The sequence below is a fragment of the Barbus barbus genome (assembly GCF_936440315.1).
Source record: "Barbus barbus genome assembly, chromosome: 17".
NCBI lineage: Eukaryota > Metazoa > Chordata > Actinopteri > Cypriniformes > Cyprinidae > Barbus > Barbus barbus.
Genome location: NC_136745.1, coordinates 27,735,619 through 27,751,582, shown reverse-complemented (window position 1 = coordinate 27,751,582; position 15,964 = coordinate 27,735,619). Strand labels below are relative to the sequence as shown.

The following is a 15,964-nucleotide window of genomic DNA, read 5'->3' as shown; positions in this document are numbered from 1 at the left end:
CAATAGTTCACTTAAAAAATAAAATTTTGTTATCATTTAATCATGTCATTCCAAACCTGCACTGTATGACTTTATTTCTTACCTAAATAATACAGGTTAGACATTCCTCTAAATATCTTCTTTTATGTTTTGCAGAAGAAATCAGTTATGCAGGTTTGGAAAAACATGAGGGTGAGTAAATGGTAACAGAAGTTTCATTTTCAGGTGAACTATATACCTTTGAAGACTAGACACATGATGTGCTGCAGAACAATGCTGCACACTGGTGGTAGCTTTGAGTTAAAGCACCTTTTCTCAAAGCGTGCACTAAATGGAATAATTTTGGGTTTCCCCTCACTCATTTTAATTATAGATTAAAATCATTTCAATTATAAAAAAACACTAAAATCACAGAATAAAATATTCATTCAGCAGACTGTCAAAGGAAGCACCTGATGCAAAGGAAAATCCTATATGATTTCTAATCAAGACAAGAACAACTTCGCTTTCTGTAAACACTTATTTTGTATTAATTACAATACAAATTACATTTGTAGAAGACAAAATGTCATGTTACATGAAAGATATAGGTTTCCTGCCAATATCAATGATTACAAATAATCAATATATAAACTGTAGTCTTATCTAGTTGCATAGAAATGGAAACACCTGAATATGTATACAGAGATATTTTAAGAAAATAAAATACATCTTTAAAAATTTAGTAAAGCCTCCGAGGTGATTGCAGTAATTCTAATGCAAAGAAAAACACATGGAAACAATCCAAAAGCATGAACTTAAAAACTATTAGAAATGTTTCAGTAAATAAGGGATCACTATATATTCTTTAAAAAAATAAAGGTTCTTTATTGGCATTAATCATTCCATGAGGAACCTTTAACATTCATAGAACCTTTCCATTGCACACAATATTCTTTAAAATGTTCTTCACACTAAGAAAAAAAGGTTCTAAGAACTCTGGACTGAAAGTTCTCTAAGGAACCAAAAAACGGTTCTTCCATGGCATCACTTTGGGAACCTTTATTTTTAAGAGTGATAACCACTACATTAGATAAAAACTACATAAATAGTTCCTAGTTTGCCCTAAAAGGCATATGTTTCCATTTGTGCTAGCATTCTATCAGTGATATATCTGAAAAAGCTCCAGCATATTACAAATATCATCTGTATTCATACTCTGTTCCACTCCATCTCTGTTCACACAGATTTTGTCATTTCCCCGAGCCTGGGATAGGCATGCAGTCAGATCATCTGGCTATGTCTCCTGTTCCTTCAGACCTGTTCAACAGGTTCAGACACAATGCAATTAAAATGCTCTACCTGAGCCCTCGTTACTCTGTACATGAAATGAAAGCTGATTCAAAGAAATTCCTGACCAAACATTTTTATTCGGCTCCTTCAGCAAAGCCTTTCAAGGAAAAAAAATGCACATTTTCAAAAGCTGCTCTGTGGCTGCACAGTCACAGTGACAAGGCACATCGGCACACACTCTGGTGCTTCTGCGATTGAGGTAAACATCTGATGACTGGGTGAAAGAGTTCAACTCGCATTCCCCCAGACAAGCAGCGCTCAGTTTATCCAAGCTTTATGGCCATTTAAACATGCACAAGTACCCATAAAGCTGGGCAAATGTCACAAATGTGATTATATAAGATATAATTCTGACTGAATGAGCAACAAACTACAGTGGAAGGAGATAAAGAGTAAATATACAGGCTGGAGCGTGTCTAGCATAAATCATTTATATTCATGTAGAAAGACTGAACTCTTGAATACTGAGTTTTAATATTAAAATAAGCTAAACATGTTGTTAGATGTATAAATGATATAAAAATACGTAATTTTAAGACCAGAAAAAAAATCTGATTGTCATCCTGATTAGACAAAGGTTATTAGACACACAAGGACTTGCAGTTATCAAAGTTTGAACTTCTATTTAAAGGTCCTGCAGAACACAACACATTGTTTTTCAAAAGCAATTATGTTGTAACAGATACAGTATAAACAGATGATTACTTATCCATTTTAAGATGGTATAGGGATAGTTCTCTCAAAAATGAAAACTGTCATCATTTACTCAACCTCATGTGGTTCCAAACCTGAATGACGTTATATTTTTAGTAATGATTTAGTGTTTTTATGCAATGCAAGTCAATGTTTTGGACCCCATTAACTTTAGTGCATAGAAAACAGCTTTTGGTGCATAGACAAACATTCTAGATATCTTCTTTTGTGTATATATATATATATTGTGGCGGGGTGGAAGGAACACAGGACAACGGTGGCTCAAACTTAAAGCCCCGGAGGGTGGTTTATTTACAAAGTGTGCAGCAGAAGAAGTGAAGATCAGTGAATTCGTGCTCAGCGTGCGTTTTGGTGCTCTCGGTGTGTGAGGTGGACCGGCGTGGCTCTCTGGGGCTGGCTGGGTCGCCTACACACTGGTCTCTGTAAGAGTAGAGAGGAAACAAAACAGTCATTAGCACGGCGTCTTCAGGAAGTGCAGCTTCCCCTTCCTCACTGGCTCACACGGCTTATCTGGCCGTGGCCTAATGGGCAACAGGTGCTGCTGCTTCAGCCGTAACGAGCGGGCACAGGTGTTTCTCTTGTGTATCCAGGGCAACGCTGATAGCTCCTCGGGACGCTCGTCACACTCCCCCCCCCTAAGCGTTGTACTGGTCCTGGAGGAACAAAACGGTAACGACAAGGGGGAAACTGGGGGTGGGCGGGGAGTGACCCCCGACAGACCTGCAAACGCTGACCACATCCGTGATAGGCCGTCTGCGTTGGTATTTAGGGCCCCGGCTCGATGGCGCACTTCAAAGCAGAAGTCCTGGAGCGCGAGGAACCACCGCGTCACCCTGGCGTTGGTATCTTTGGCTCTCGCCATCCACTGTAGGGGAGCGTGGTCGGTATACAGGGTGAATTTGTGGCCGAGCAGGTAGTATCGCAGCTCCAGGACGGCCCACTTTATCGCCAGGGCCTCCTTTTCTACCGCCGCATAATTCCGTTCGGCCGGGGTCAGCTTCCTGCTAATAAATAAGACGGGGTGTTCCTCACCTTCCTGTACTTGGGACAGAACGGCTCCCAACCCCGTCTCAGAGGCGTCTGTCTGCAACAGAAAGGGGCAGCTGAAATCGGGGGCCCGTAACACCGGTTCCTCCGTGAGCGCCCTCTGGATTTGCCGGAACGCTTTTTCCTCCTCTGGGCCCCAGTGGACGGTGTCTGGCTGCCCCTTTCTGGTCAGGTCTGTCAGAGGGGCGGCTAGAGAGGAGAAGTTAGGGATGAAACATCGATAGTACCCCCGCCAACCCTAAGAAAGCTCGTACCTGAGTCTTGGTGCGGGGTCTTGGGGCGGAGCGGACGGCCTTGACTTTCTGCTCCTGGGGTTTTATGAGACCCCGCCCCACCTGATACCCGAGGTACTTGGTTTCGTAGTAGGCGAGGTGGCATTTAGCAGGGTTGGCGGTGAGCCCAGCCCGTCGGAGCTCCATTAGCACCCTCCGCAAACGGTCTAGATTGTCCTCCCAATGCTCCGAGTGGATTACTACATCGTCTATATAAGCGGCGGCGTAGTGCTGGTGGGGCCTGAGGAGGATGTCCATGAGTCTTTGGAAGGTGGCAGGTGCCCCGTGAAGGCCAAAGGGAAGGGTCCGATACTGCCAGTGGCCACTCGGGGTGGAGAAGGCGGTCTTTTCTTTGGCAGTATCGGTAAGGGGCACTTGCCAATACCCCTTTGTCAGGTCCAGGGTGGTGATGTAACGAGCCCTTCCTAGACGATCCAACAACTCATCCACCCGGGGCATTGGGTACCCGTCGAATGCTGATATTTCGTTGAGGCGTCTGAAGTCATTGCAAAAGCGGAGGGTGCCGTCCGGTTTGGGCACGAGGACAATGGGGCTCGACCACGGGCTGCGGGACGGTTCTATCACCCCTAACCTCAGCATGTGCTGGACCTCGTCCTCAATAGCCTGCCGACGAGCCTCAGGGATGCGGTAGGGCCGTTGTTTCACTACGATTCCGGGCGGGGTCCGGATATCGTGTTGCAGAATGTGAGTGCGGCCGGGCACCGGGGAGAACACATCTTTGAACTGACCGACCAGGTGCTGGAGTTCCCCCTTCTGCGCAGCGGAGAGTTCCGGGTTGGTGTCGACTAGGGCGGGTTCCACGGTAGCAAGGGCGACGGTCTGTTCGTTAGTCCCCACCCACTTCTTCAATAAGTTGATATGATAGAGTTGTTCGGGCTTCCGCTTGCCTGGTTGGCGGATCCTGTAGTTGACGGGGCCGACTCGTTCGACCACCGAGTAGGGGCCTTGCCAGGTGGCCAGGAACTTGCAAGCGGAGGTGGGGACTAGCACCATTACCCGGTCCCCCGCCTGGAACTCACGGGGCTGCGCCGGTCTATCGTAGTGGCGTTGTTGAGCCTGCTGCGCCTTGGCCATGTGTTCCCGCACGAGAGGGGTGACCCGGTCGATCCTCTGCCTCATCTCACTGACGTGCTCCACCAAGGACCTGTGCGGGGTGGGCTGCTGGTTTTCCCACGCCTCTTTGGCCACGTCTAGCAGTCCCCGGGGTTGTCTACCGAAGAGCAACTCAAAGGGGGTGAAGCCGGTGGACGCCTGCGGCACCTCTCGTATACCAAACAGTACATATGGGAGCATTTGGTCCCAATCCCTTCTGTCCTCGGCCGCCACTCGCCGTAACATCTGTTTCAGTGTTTGGTTGAAACGCTCCACCAAGCCATCTGTCTGGGGGTGGTATACGGAGGTGCGCAACTGCTTGACCCGGAGCAGGCTGCAGAGGTCTGCCATTATGCGGGACATGAAGGGGGTTCCCTGGTCGGTCAGAATTTCGGCTGGGATCCCCACCCGACTGAACAGGAGGAACAGCTCGTGGGCAATGTTCTTGGCGGTTGCTTTCCTTAGGGGCACGGCTTCCGGATAGCGGGTGGCGTAGTCGACGATAACCAAGATGTGTTCATGGCCCCGGGCTGTCTTCGGCAACGGCCCTACCAGATCCATCCCGATGCGCTCGAAGGGCACCTCAATGACGGGCAGCGGGATGAGCGGAGAGGGGGGTGGCGAGTGGGGGGACGTTCTTTGACACGTCGGGCAGGCCTGGCAGAACTGCCTAACCTCGGCCTCCAGTCCGGGCCAATGAAACCGATCTCGGATCCGTTGGGTTGTGTTCCGTACGCCTAGGTGTCCGGCCGCCGGATGCGCGTGGGCCAATTGTATAACGGCTTGGGTCTTAGGGCGAGGCACCACCAGCAGGCGTTTTTCCTCCCCTCTCCGCTGGGCGACACAATAAAGCAGCCCGTTCTCCATGACAAAGTGAGGGAAGGGATGCGGCCCCGGCTGACAGTCCTTTCCTTCTAGCACTCGAATCTGTCGCCAGCAGTGTTTTAGCCGCTCATCGTCTCTCTGGGCCTGTCCAAACGAGCCCCCTCCCACGACCTGTTGATACACATCAAAGTAAACGTTAGTATTTTGGGAGGGGGACTCACCTTCACGCCCACTGTCGGTGGCCAGGAGAACGGGGCGGCGACGCGATCCAGCCCGCGTTCGCCAACCGCGGCGCCCCCTTCTGGGACTGGCAGGCTGTGTCACTGCAGCTAGGAGAGCCTCAAAACCGGGCCAGTCTCTTCCCAGCAGTACGTCAACCGGCAATTTCGGCACGATCCCCACCTCAACGGGCCAGGTGCCAGGGTTTGCGGAGATCATCACCCGCCGCGTGGGGACTTCCTGGGTATCGCCATGGACGCACGCGATAGGCAGCCGGGTCTTTGCCTCACGGCGTGGCGGTAGGACCCTCGCATGAACGAGACTCACGGCGCTTCCGGAGTCGAGGAGGGCTCGGTGGGGACGGCCGTTGATTTTGACCTCGGCCTCCAGCGCGCCGCGGGGTAGCTCCTGATGTAAGACACAGCCTGCCAACCAAGGTCGTGGCGGAGGAGATGACGCGACGGTGGGCATGCTTACGTCCTGAGGTTCAGGGGGCGCCGCTCTGTTCACTGTTCGCCCGGTGCCCTCCGGCGCGCGTTGCTCCTGGCCCACCCTCCGGGGAAAAGGCGGTCCTCGCTCCCCCGCATCTCGCCGCTGGGCCGCCTCTGCCAGCTCGATCGCCTCAACCAGTTCCAGGGTGGTGGCGGGATTCCTCATCGCGACGGCCTGACGGAACGTGCGGGGCAGAGCTCGTAGGAGGCGATCGATGGTGACTCGTTCCACTACCTGGGCGGCGGTTGGGGTCCCCTCCAGCAGCCAGTGTTGGGCGAGACGCGCCAGTTCTGTTGCTTGGGTCCGGGCAGGCTTTCGCAGCTGGTATTCCCAATCGTGAAACTTCTGCGCCGCGCAAACCGGTGAGAGTCCCACTCGCGCGAGAATTTCCCGCTTTACCTCTTGATAGTCCGTCGCCGCTTCGGCCGGTAAACTGAAGTAAGCTCTCTGTGCTTCGCCAGTTAGTAGAGGTGCCAGCGCGCTCGCCCAATCTTCGGGGTCCCAGCCCTCCGTGACGGCGGTGGTTTCGAACAGCTGTAGGAATGCCTCCACGTCGTCGTGTGCAGACATCTTCTGTAACAACTGGGCCGCCTGCCGCCGGGGATCAGGTAGTGGAATATGCTGGCGGGCGGCTGTCCGGAGGTCAGCGATCTCTCGGTCAGTCTGGCCCTGTCGAGTGGCTAAGTGCTCCACGATCTGATGTTGCCGCAGACTGACCTCTGCGAGCTGCCGAAGAAGTTCTTCCATCGTAGGGAGCGGGAGGAGGAGGATCCGCCTGGGGCACACAAAAAAAAACAAAAAAAAACCAGATTAAGCTCGTGGGGAATAGGTGTGGGTCAGGGTTCCTTCCACTTTCATGCCCGCATTCTCCACCAGTGTGGCGGGGTGGAAGGAACACAGGACAACGGTGGCTCAAACTTAAAGCCCCGGAGGGTGGTTTATTTACAAAGTGTGCAGCAGAAGAAGTGAAGATCAGTGAATTCGTGCTCAGCGTGCGTTTTGGTGCTCTCGGTGTGTGAGGTGGACCGGCGTGGCTCTCTGGGGCTGGCTGGGTCGCCTACACACTGGTCTCTGTAAGAGTAGAGAGGAAACAAAACAGTCATTAGCACGGCGTCTTCAGGAAGTGCAGCTTCCCCTTCCTCACTGGCTCACACGGCTTATCTGGCCGTGGCCTAATGGGCAACAGGTGCGGCTGCTTCAGCCGTAACGAGCGGGCACAGGTGTTTCTCTTGTGTATCCAGGGCAACGCTGATAGCTCCTCGGGACGCTCGTCACAATATATATATATATATATATATAAAAAGTGATACAGATTTTGAATGACATCAGGTTATATAAACAATCATAAAACTCTGAATTACCGAAACAGACAAATATTAAATACAAAGACAACTTCAGATCAACACATTACAAAGTGTTACACAACAGTGTCAGAATCGCCATTTTGTGACTTCAAGCTTTGGGCATAAGAGACGGCATCACTAAGAGTGTGAAGCTGTATTTCTTTGGTCCCTTTCTTTGGGTCATAATAGCCTCCCCTCCGCAAAGAATCAATAACGGAGGTGCTGCATTGCGCCAAAAGCACATGGACTCCCAGCCCCTTGTAGTCCTTGCATACCTCTTTCAAAGCATTGACCCCAGCAGTGTCCAGAAACAGCACTGGACTGCAGTCTATGACTAATGTGTGCAAGCTGTTGTGCTGTAGCAGATACACATTGGTGGACACATCTAGCTCTTGCTTTTGGTCTTCGCCACCTTGTTTCTGTTTCCTCTGCTTGTCTAGTTTCCTGTGCCTGGCCTTCTCTTTAAGCGGATCCAGACCCACATTGCGGTACAACGACTTCTTAAAAAGTGCTTGGTTGGCATAGTAGATGGGAGCCTCGTATCGGAAAACAGCCACCCCTGGCTCTGGAGACCCTTGTAGGATGCAAGGTCCTCAAAGAGCTCGCGGTCCCCTGCTTGGCCCAGCTGACGGACCTGGGCAGACTGGGTTCGGCCTAACACACAGAACGCAGAGACCAGGACTCCAACTAGCAGACCTAGCTCAGTGTTCACTAGCGCTGATGTAGCCATAGTAATCAGCCAGATGAGAGTGTCCACACGGTTGACGCGCCACATTTGGGGAATATCCCCAAACTTTCGCAGTGCCCCGTGGAGGTTGACGACTATGATGACAGCCAGAACACATCTGCGGGGAAGAAGAGGACACAATTACACTGCCATTCAAAAGTTTGGGATCAGTACGATTTGTAATTTTGTAACTGTAATTTTGAGAAATATTATTGCCATTTTAAATAACAGTTTTCTATTTTAATATACTTTAAAATATTATTTATTCCTGTGAAGCAAAGCTGAATTTTCAGCATCATTACTCCAGTCTTCAGTGTCACATGATCCTTCAGAAATCATTAAAATATGATGATTTATATATAATCAGTTGGAAAAAGTTGTGCTGCTTAATATTTTTTTTTGTGGAAATTTTTACATTTTTTAAATCAAAGGTTAAAAAGAACAGTGTTTATTCAAAATATAAATTTTGAGTTACAATATACACTACTATTCAAAAGTTTGGGGTCAAATTGTCTTCTTTTTTTAAAGAAATTAATATTCAGCAAGGATGTGTTAAATTGATTTTAAAAAAAAAGTGATAATAAAGACTTATATTGTTAGAAAATATTTCTATTTTGAATAAATGCTGTTCTTTTTAACACTTTTTAATCAAAGAATCAAAGAAAAACGTATCATAGGTTCCAAAAAAAAAAAAAATATTAAGCAGCACAACCGTTTGAACATTGATAATAAATCAGCATATTAGAAGGATTTCTGGAGGATCATGAGACACTGAAGACTGGAGTAATGGCCGATGGAAATTCAGCACTGTGTCACAGAAATACATTATATTTTAACCCCTTAACTGTCACTCACAGTTTTGAACAGACATTATAGAGCACTATTCAAACTTAAATTTTTATAATTCATGAACGAAAACATTTTGTAACATCATTTTTATGTACAATTTCCATGGTAATGCAATGTCTGATTTTAAAATGGGTTTCAAAGGATGCATTTTGAGATTTTAAGTTTTCAACTGATATATAATTTCTTATGATTTCTAAAGCGTGATAGGGAAAAAGACAACTAAGAAGACTGTCTGTGACAAAGGTCAGAACTCCTGTTATGATGTAATTTTTTCAGGAGCACTCGTCATAAATTAATCTATTAATTTTCCTACATAATTTTTTAACAAAAAAGGTGGAAAAATATCTATTTAGGAGTCTTAGACCTTTCCAACGATATATAGTTTGTCATGATTAGATTAGGATTTAATTGTAAAATAGTGAAGTAAACTTAGGCGTCCCACCGAGGGGACGGGTGACAGTTAATAGGTTAAAGTATTTTAAAATATGAAACCAACATTAGAAATTCCAATAACATTTTGCAATATTCCTGTTTTTTTCTGTATTTTTGATCAAATAAATGCAGCCTTGATGAGCATAAGATACTCCTTTAAAAACATAAAAAATCTTACTGCCTAACGTTTGAACGGCAGTGTAGGTAGACAATTTCAACATGAAAATTGGACATGTTATACATACTTCTGCAACGAGTAGAAGGCAGGTGCTATAACAAGTAGGACGAGCAGCAGCACAAGAGCGGTCACCAACCCCGAGAGCTGAGTCTGGCAACCAGTCGACTCCTTCACAAGAGTCTTGGTCAAAGCGGCGCTGGTCGTGAAACAGCGGAAGAAGGAAGGAATGATATTACAGAAACCAATAGCATACATCTCCTGGTTAGGGTCCACCACATAACCATGCTTCTTGGCAAACATCTCGGACAGAGACACAGTAATGGCGAAACCAACAATGGCGATTGAGAACGCATCAATGGCGATATTGGGTATGAGAGCCCAGTTGGGAAGCTGCGGAGGCATGAAGCCTGTGGGAATGTTTCCGGCTACATCCGAGCCATAAGTTTCCTCAAACCATCCAAAGTGGGAAGTAAAAGTAGCAGCAATGACCACAAAGAGTTCAAAGGGAATAGGGGCCTTGAGCTTGGCCTTGAAGCGGTCATTGAGCTCTTTGGTGGGTACAAGCGCAAGTAAACAGATCATGCTAGTTACGAGGTCACAGATGTTGGTATGACCCAAATTCCTAAAAAGACTGACCCAGGTTTTTATGAGCGAACCCCAGCCTTGGACACGAGGAAGGTGAAGGCCCAGAAAGTACTTTATCTGGGATGTGAGGATGGTGAGAGAGGCACCAGTTGCAAAACCGCTCAACAGAGAGTCCGAGAGGTAGACAGAGACAAAGCCAACCTGTAGGAGACCCATCAACACCTGCAACCCAAGCAGAGAAATTAATAATTTAGATATTTAAAAAAAATCTGATAGAAGATAACTAACCTTGACTAACCTGGTAGACCCCTGCTGTGAATGTTAGTGTTGCTGCCACCATGACTGCATAGCAGCTTCGGTCACAGATTGGACCAGTGCTGTTGTCCACATTTCCCAAAGTGGTCTGATTGGTGTTTGATGGATATCCAGCCAGAGTAAGTTCCCTGTCCCACCAGAAGACACAATACCCCAAACATCCCCACAGAAATATGCCTGGATGTTCCCAGTAGGGCATAGATAATGCTGGCAAAGAAAGATGTATAGAGCCCATAAATAGGGTCTTGTTCTGCCAGTAACGAATAGGCGATGGACTGGGGAACCAAGAGGATGGCCACGATAAGCCCAGACATGGCATCCCCAATGATCCAGTCTTTGAATTGATATCTTGGCAGCCATTTCACGATTGGGAAGGAGTCTACGAGAAGGGCTTTGACTCGAGCAGAACTGCAGGAACACTTTTTTCCCACCTTCTTTCTCAACACGTCCTTCCAGGACACTTTCTCTTTTACACGCTCTTCTAAAAGGCAAGGAACATCAGGCCCCTTCTTAGCATCATCCTCTGCTGAAACACTGTCATGGACTTCTTCAATTGGCGTAATGTCCAGAAATTCTCACTGAAACGGGACCAAAAAAGCACATTGATTAATTGGTTTTTAAAAAGCTGTTTAGTTTACACAGATGAAGCAAGAGAAAAGGGAGTATCGTGGTAATCTTAAGTATGATTATTATTGACTTTAAAATCATCATTTACTCATTCTCATGTCATTACAACCCTTCTTATCTTTCTTGAAACGCAAAATTACTTATCAGGCAGAAATTACAAGCTTCTGTTTCACACGTGTGATTTAAACCATAAAAATGTCATAAAAGTAGTTCATTAAACTCATGTTCCAATCAGAATTGTTTTCCCCACGATCATCGTTTTCATGATAATCATCGCTGTCACGGCCGAGTACTCGAGTACTCGGGATCGCTGTTGCACATCCCTGGGCACAACAGTATTTATGTAAAGGGAAACAAATCAAGAAATCAATCTATTAATGTCAGTACTAGCAGACTGTATTATACAACCACTATACACAATTTACCTTGACTCACTCAATTAATTTATAAAATACAACTTCTTCATCAGAGAAAACGGATGGCAAATATTATCACTCATTATGACTGTAGGAACAAAAATGTAAGAAGCATCTGGCACAGTCTTGCTGCTTTGCCAACTATGGAATTCAAAGTCTTTTGAGATCTGCTGCATGATTTGTTAACTTTACAGAAAAATTCACTTAGAAGTAACACACGAGGACCATAAAGTATTAATGATTAAATGATCAGTAAAAATTTTACTTTAGGTTAATTATCAACTACTTAGCAGTACATAAATGACACTACACAGTACATAAACAGAGTGCATTAACTACTGATCTGGACTGTTTGCAATTACTGCAAAACATCTAATTTGAACACATTGTCTTTGCATGCTCTTTCTTACATTATAATATGTGACCCTGGACCACAACACCAGCCATAAGGGTCATTTTTTTTAAATTGACATATATACATCAACTGAAAGCTGAATAAATAAGCTTTCCATTGATGTATGGTTTGTTAGGATAGGACAATATTTGGCCGAGATACAACTATTCGAAAATCTGAACTCTGAGGGTGCAAAAAAATCAAAATACTGAGAAAATTGCCTTTAAAGTTGTCCAAATGAAGTTCTTAGCAATGCATATTACTAATAAAAAAATAACTGGATATATTTACGGTAGGAAATTTACTAAATATCTTTATGGAACATGATCTTTACTTAAAGCTGCAGTCCGTAAGTTTTGCCTCTTTGTCGCCATCTCTGTTTGAAAACCTGGAATTGCAGCTCTGTGCAGAATTATCTGTGTGGGGTTGTGCTCCGGCACGGCTCCAGCGTGGATGAATCTAATGTTTTGAGGAGTATGTTTGGCTGTCAGTCACCACACTGGTGTGGATACTGTACTTAGGAATCCCAGATTCTAGCCTATGTATAGAATATATGACCCAACTAAGAATTGTCACCGTATATTGTCATCTGAACAAGTAAGTAACAAGTCTGCCACATTTGTTCTGACCAATTGAGGAAAAAAGCATTACAATAAATCGCGCTAACAATGGTAATTAAATCTAACGATTGGTTACCTCATATCACATCTAACCATGCAAATTATTATTATTGTTCTACTTTATTCTCAAATTATTAATGTTAACAACATCATCATTGCTTGACAATGAGTAGGCTATAGTGTGTATTAGCGTGTAGATTTCAGTTTCTATACAGTCTAATCTCTAATTGTCATACCTATGGAGTCAAAACAATGCCGCATATATTTGCAAGAGAATTGAAGTTTTGCAAACGAAAATGAAAGTGTTGAGAAAAAATGATGTACTTTTTGCACATCTGACTCAATGTATCAACTCAAGAACAACTGCAATGTGTTTAAAACTCACCTCAATGAGATCGGTTCATTTATTCATCTAATCACTCAAGAGTGTCACCTCAATGCATGCACAGACCTATACTTAAAGTTTAGGATCTATTCCGTGACACATGAAGCTCACAAAGTTTTCGGAGGTCTTGATGTATGAATATTAATCTTTCGTGCTCAATGGGTCGATCTGATTGGCCAAAAGCAGACATAGGCAAGTAAGGCCTGAATGCATGAATATTCATAAGACCAATTCAGCGTTGCCTATTTAATAGTCATAAATTCAACCTTCGTAATAGTATGATTCATGCATACTTAATTTATTTTAATCCCTGTCTGAATTAGGCAAAATGTCTTACTCATTATGTCTTAAGGAACAGAAATATAAGGTTTAAATTACTCTATGTAACTCTATTGAGATCTATTGAGTGAGGGAACATATTTTAATTTTAGCTGGATGCGACTGGATTTCTGTTACATAAAAGTTCACTCAACAGATGGGGATAATCAAGTATTAAACAAATGCACTTTGGTTTTATTGCGAACTATTATGTACATAAACAGTGTGCCAGTAATAATGTGCAATGTGTTCAGCAAACACTAAGATTAGATGGCATTAGTAAACTTTCAGTCCAGTTAATCAAAGCTTTTGGCTGTGACTTATCTTACTTTTAGAGCTGATTTGATTAAACAGAAAGGTCTGATTAAATGCCAACGATCAACAATCAACACTGAAATGAGGCTGACTAATGCACAAATTATAAAAATGTCTCTATTGTTTCGCTATTTCGTATTTTTATAATATTATACTAAGATTTGTGGTAACGTAAGCTCATCTTTGACTGGATGATATTTTGATGATTATGTTTGTTTCTGTGTGGGTGTGTGTGTGTGTGTGTGTGTGTGTGTGCGCGAATTTTGACATTTTTTACATTTTCCTAAACAGATTTTTGTTGAGCATGTAAAATTGTGTAGGTTAAATAGCTAAACCTTAACCCTGGGTCAAAAAAAGTTCTCTGCTGCTATGAGGCCACAGGTCTTAACCCATATGGCCTTCAGATTCTACACAGGCTTGAGGAAAGTCAGCCACACTCCCCTGCGAAGAAACTAAGAGCACAGTGTGTTTTCTTTAAACATTAAAGAAAAAGAAAAACAATTGCTAACTGCTTATTCTAGAGATCCACAGAATTTTTAATTTGATATTTTTTTATCCTCAATAAATGTGTGCTGTCTTAATGACTCATTGATCATTTGATTTGTTCCAAAGGAGACATTAATTCAGGAACAAAGCAAGCTCAGAGATGCCAATGCTGCTGTTGCGGATGTTTATAACCCTTTTCTTGGCGAAATAGCTCAAAACAGACAAGACTGTGTGAAAAATGTAAATTATTATATTACACTTAATATCAATTTAGTGTTTAAGTTCAAATAATCAGCTAATATACAGGCATACTTTATAAAGGAAACAAGCAAGGTCATGTAATGTGATTCAATGTCAGATGGTGAAAACTCTCATCTCATGCATCATATGATGTTTACACGGTTACTGGGCTTTGGCATATGAAACAGCATTTATTAAACACTGTCAACAATACATTGCATGTAAAAATTATGCTTATAAAAATAGTACTTATTAAAACCAAGTCACATCCCATAACTGTACACCTCTAATTTAATCAAGCTGCTAGGAACCAACTTTTGTAATTTCAATGCAATGTTGATTGAGATGCAGCATCTTCTGGAACTTTAGCCACTGGTGTAGCTGATGGACAGAAGATTGCTCTGACTTTATGAATGGCACTATTGAAAACACGACTGCAAAACTGCAACATATCCGCTGAAGGATAAAGCCTCATTTAAAACCTGCATATTCATAGTCTTAAAAACACAAATCTAAATAACATTACTGAAATCCTACATTTATATGTATGTAGCACATCTGGCAGACACTTTTATTGAACTTATGATGCATTCACACTACCCTACAATAATACTGACATTGATACTTGCCATTAAACCCATGACCTTGACAATGTCTTTCCTGCTGCAGGAACTAGAGCTGAGCTACAGGAACTATAGGAACATACTCCTGTTAATAAACCATACATGCAGTGACGTTACCAAAGAGCTATATTGACAAAAGCACAGACTCGCCAATGACAAACATGCTAAATCTTCAGGAACACATCGTTCATACAACAGCCCTTCGATGACCAGTGTTACAAAATTCAAGATAAACGGAAAGCATGTCATATAGATAACAACAGGTGAAAAATAGCCCATGACATCATGTTCAAACAATCAAATCACAGACAAGCTGAAATCTAAAATCAGTTAAAACACCCAATCTGTTTGAATGCAGAGCCCTCAATTAACTCTTTGAAATGAAGTTTATCACACAATCTAATCTGTTTTCATTCCCTGAATCCTCTTTATTTAGCCCTAAAACTAAATTTTCTTCCAAACAAACTTTCCAGTGGTGTTCATACCTGAGCCCATTATAGAGCCGCTGTGCAATGCAATTATATAAAATAATTCCTAATGAGTGCTCTCTGCCGTGCCTTCAGGACAGTTTATCTTGCGGAATACTGTTATAGACTAATACTGTTAAGACTGGTTATGAAACTTGATGGCACTACTGGGTAAGCATGGAAGTACTTACGCAACACTTTTGAGTAGAGATGTATGGAGACCCATTTCCACCACATAAAAAAAAAAATGCTTGATAAATCATAATTATAAAATGAAATGTCATAAGTAAAAGATAAATTGAAATTATGAGACACCAAGTCAAAATTCTAAGAATGTCAGCAGACATAAAAATGCATGCTGTGAAGCATGACTATGGTAAATGTGAAGAGGATGCTGGGTTGTAAAAAGTGTTGTAACTGCGTTGAAGCAAATAGTATTGCACATGGGGGTTATGAAATCAGAAAGAGTGTAGCACAACAAGAATGAGCTAAATATAATGTATTTTATACAGAAGTGGTGAAAGCTGTTGAAATGAGGACCAAATGAAAGAGAAAGTAGACTTAAAATTAAAATATACTATGTGCAAACGTGAATGCTTGACCAATGCACTGCTAGTGGGTGGTACTGTTAACTTGCATTCTTATGTTGCT

The 15,964-nt window shown here is 43.8% G+C and overlaps 1 pseudogene across 1 annotated transcript; it reads right to left on the bottom strand.

Moving 5' to 3' along the window:
- Positions 1 to 7,410: 7,410 nt before the first annotated feature.
- LOC306883627 (sulfate transporter-like) lies at positions 7,411 to 11,370 on the bottom strand (annotated as a pseudogene). Its single transcript has 4 exons — positions 11,343 to 11,370; positions 10,406 to 10,969; positions 9,590 to 10,329; positions 7,411 to 8,181 (listed from the first exon to the last, which is right to left on the bottom strand). The product of its transcript is annotated as a sulfate transporter-like (transcript).
- Positions 11,371 to 15,964: the final 4,594 nt, after the last annotated feature.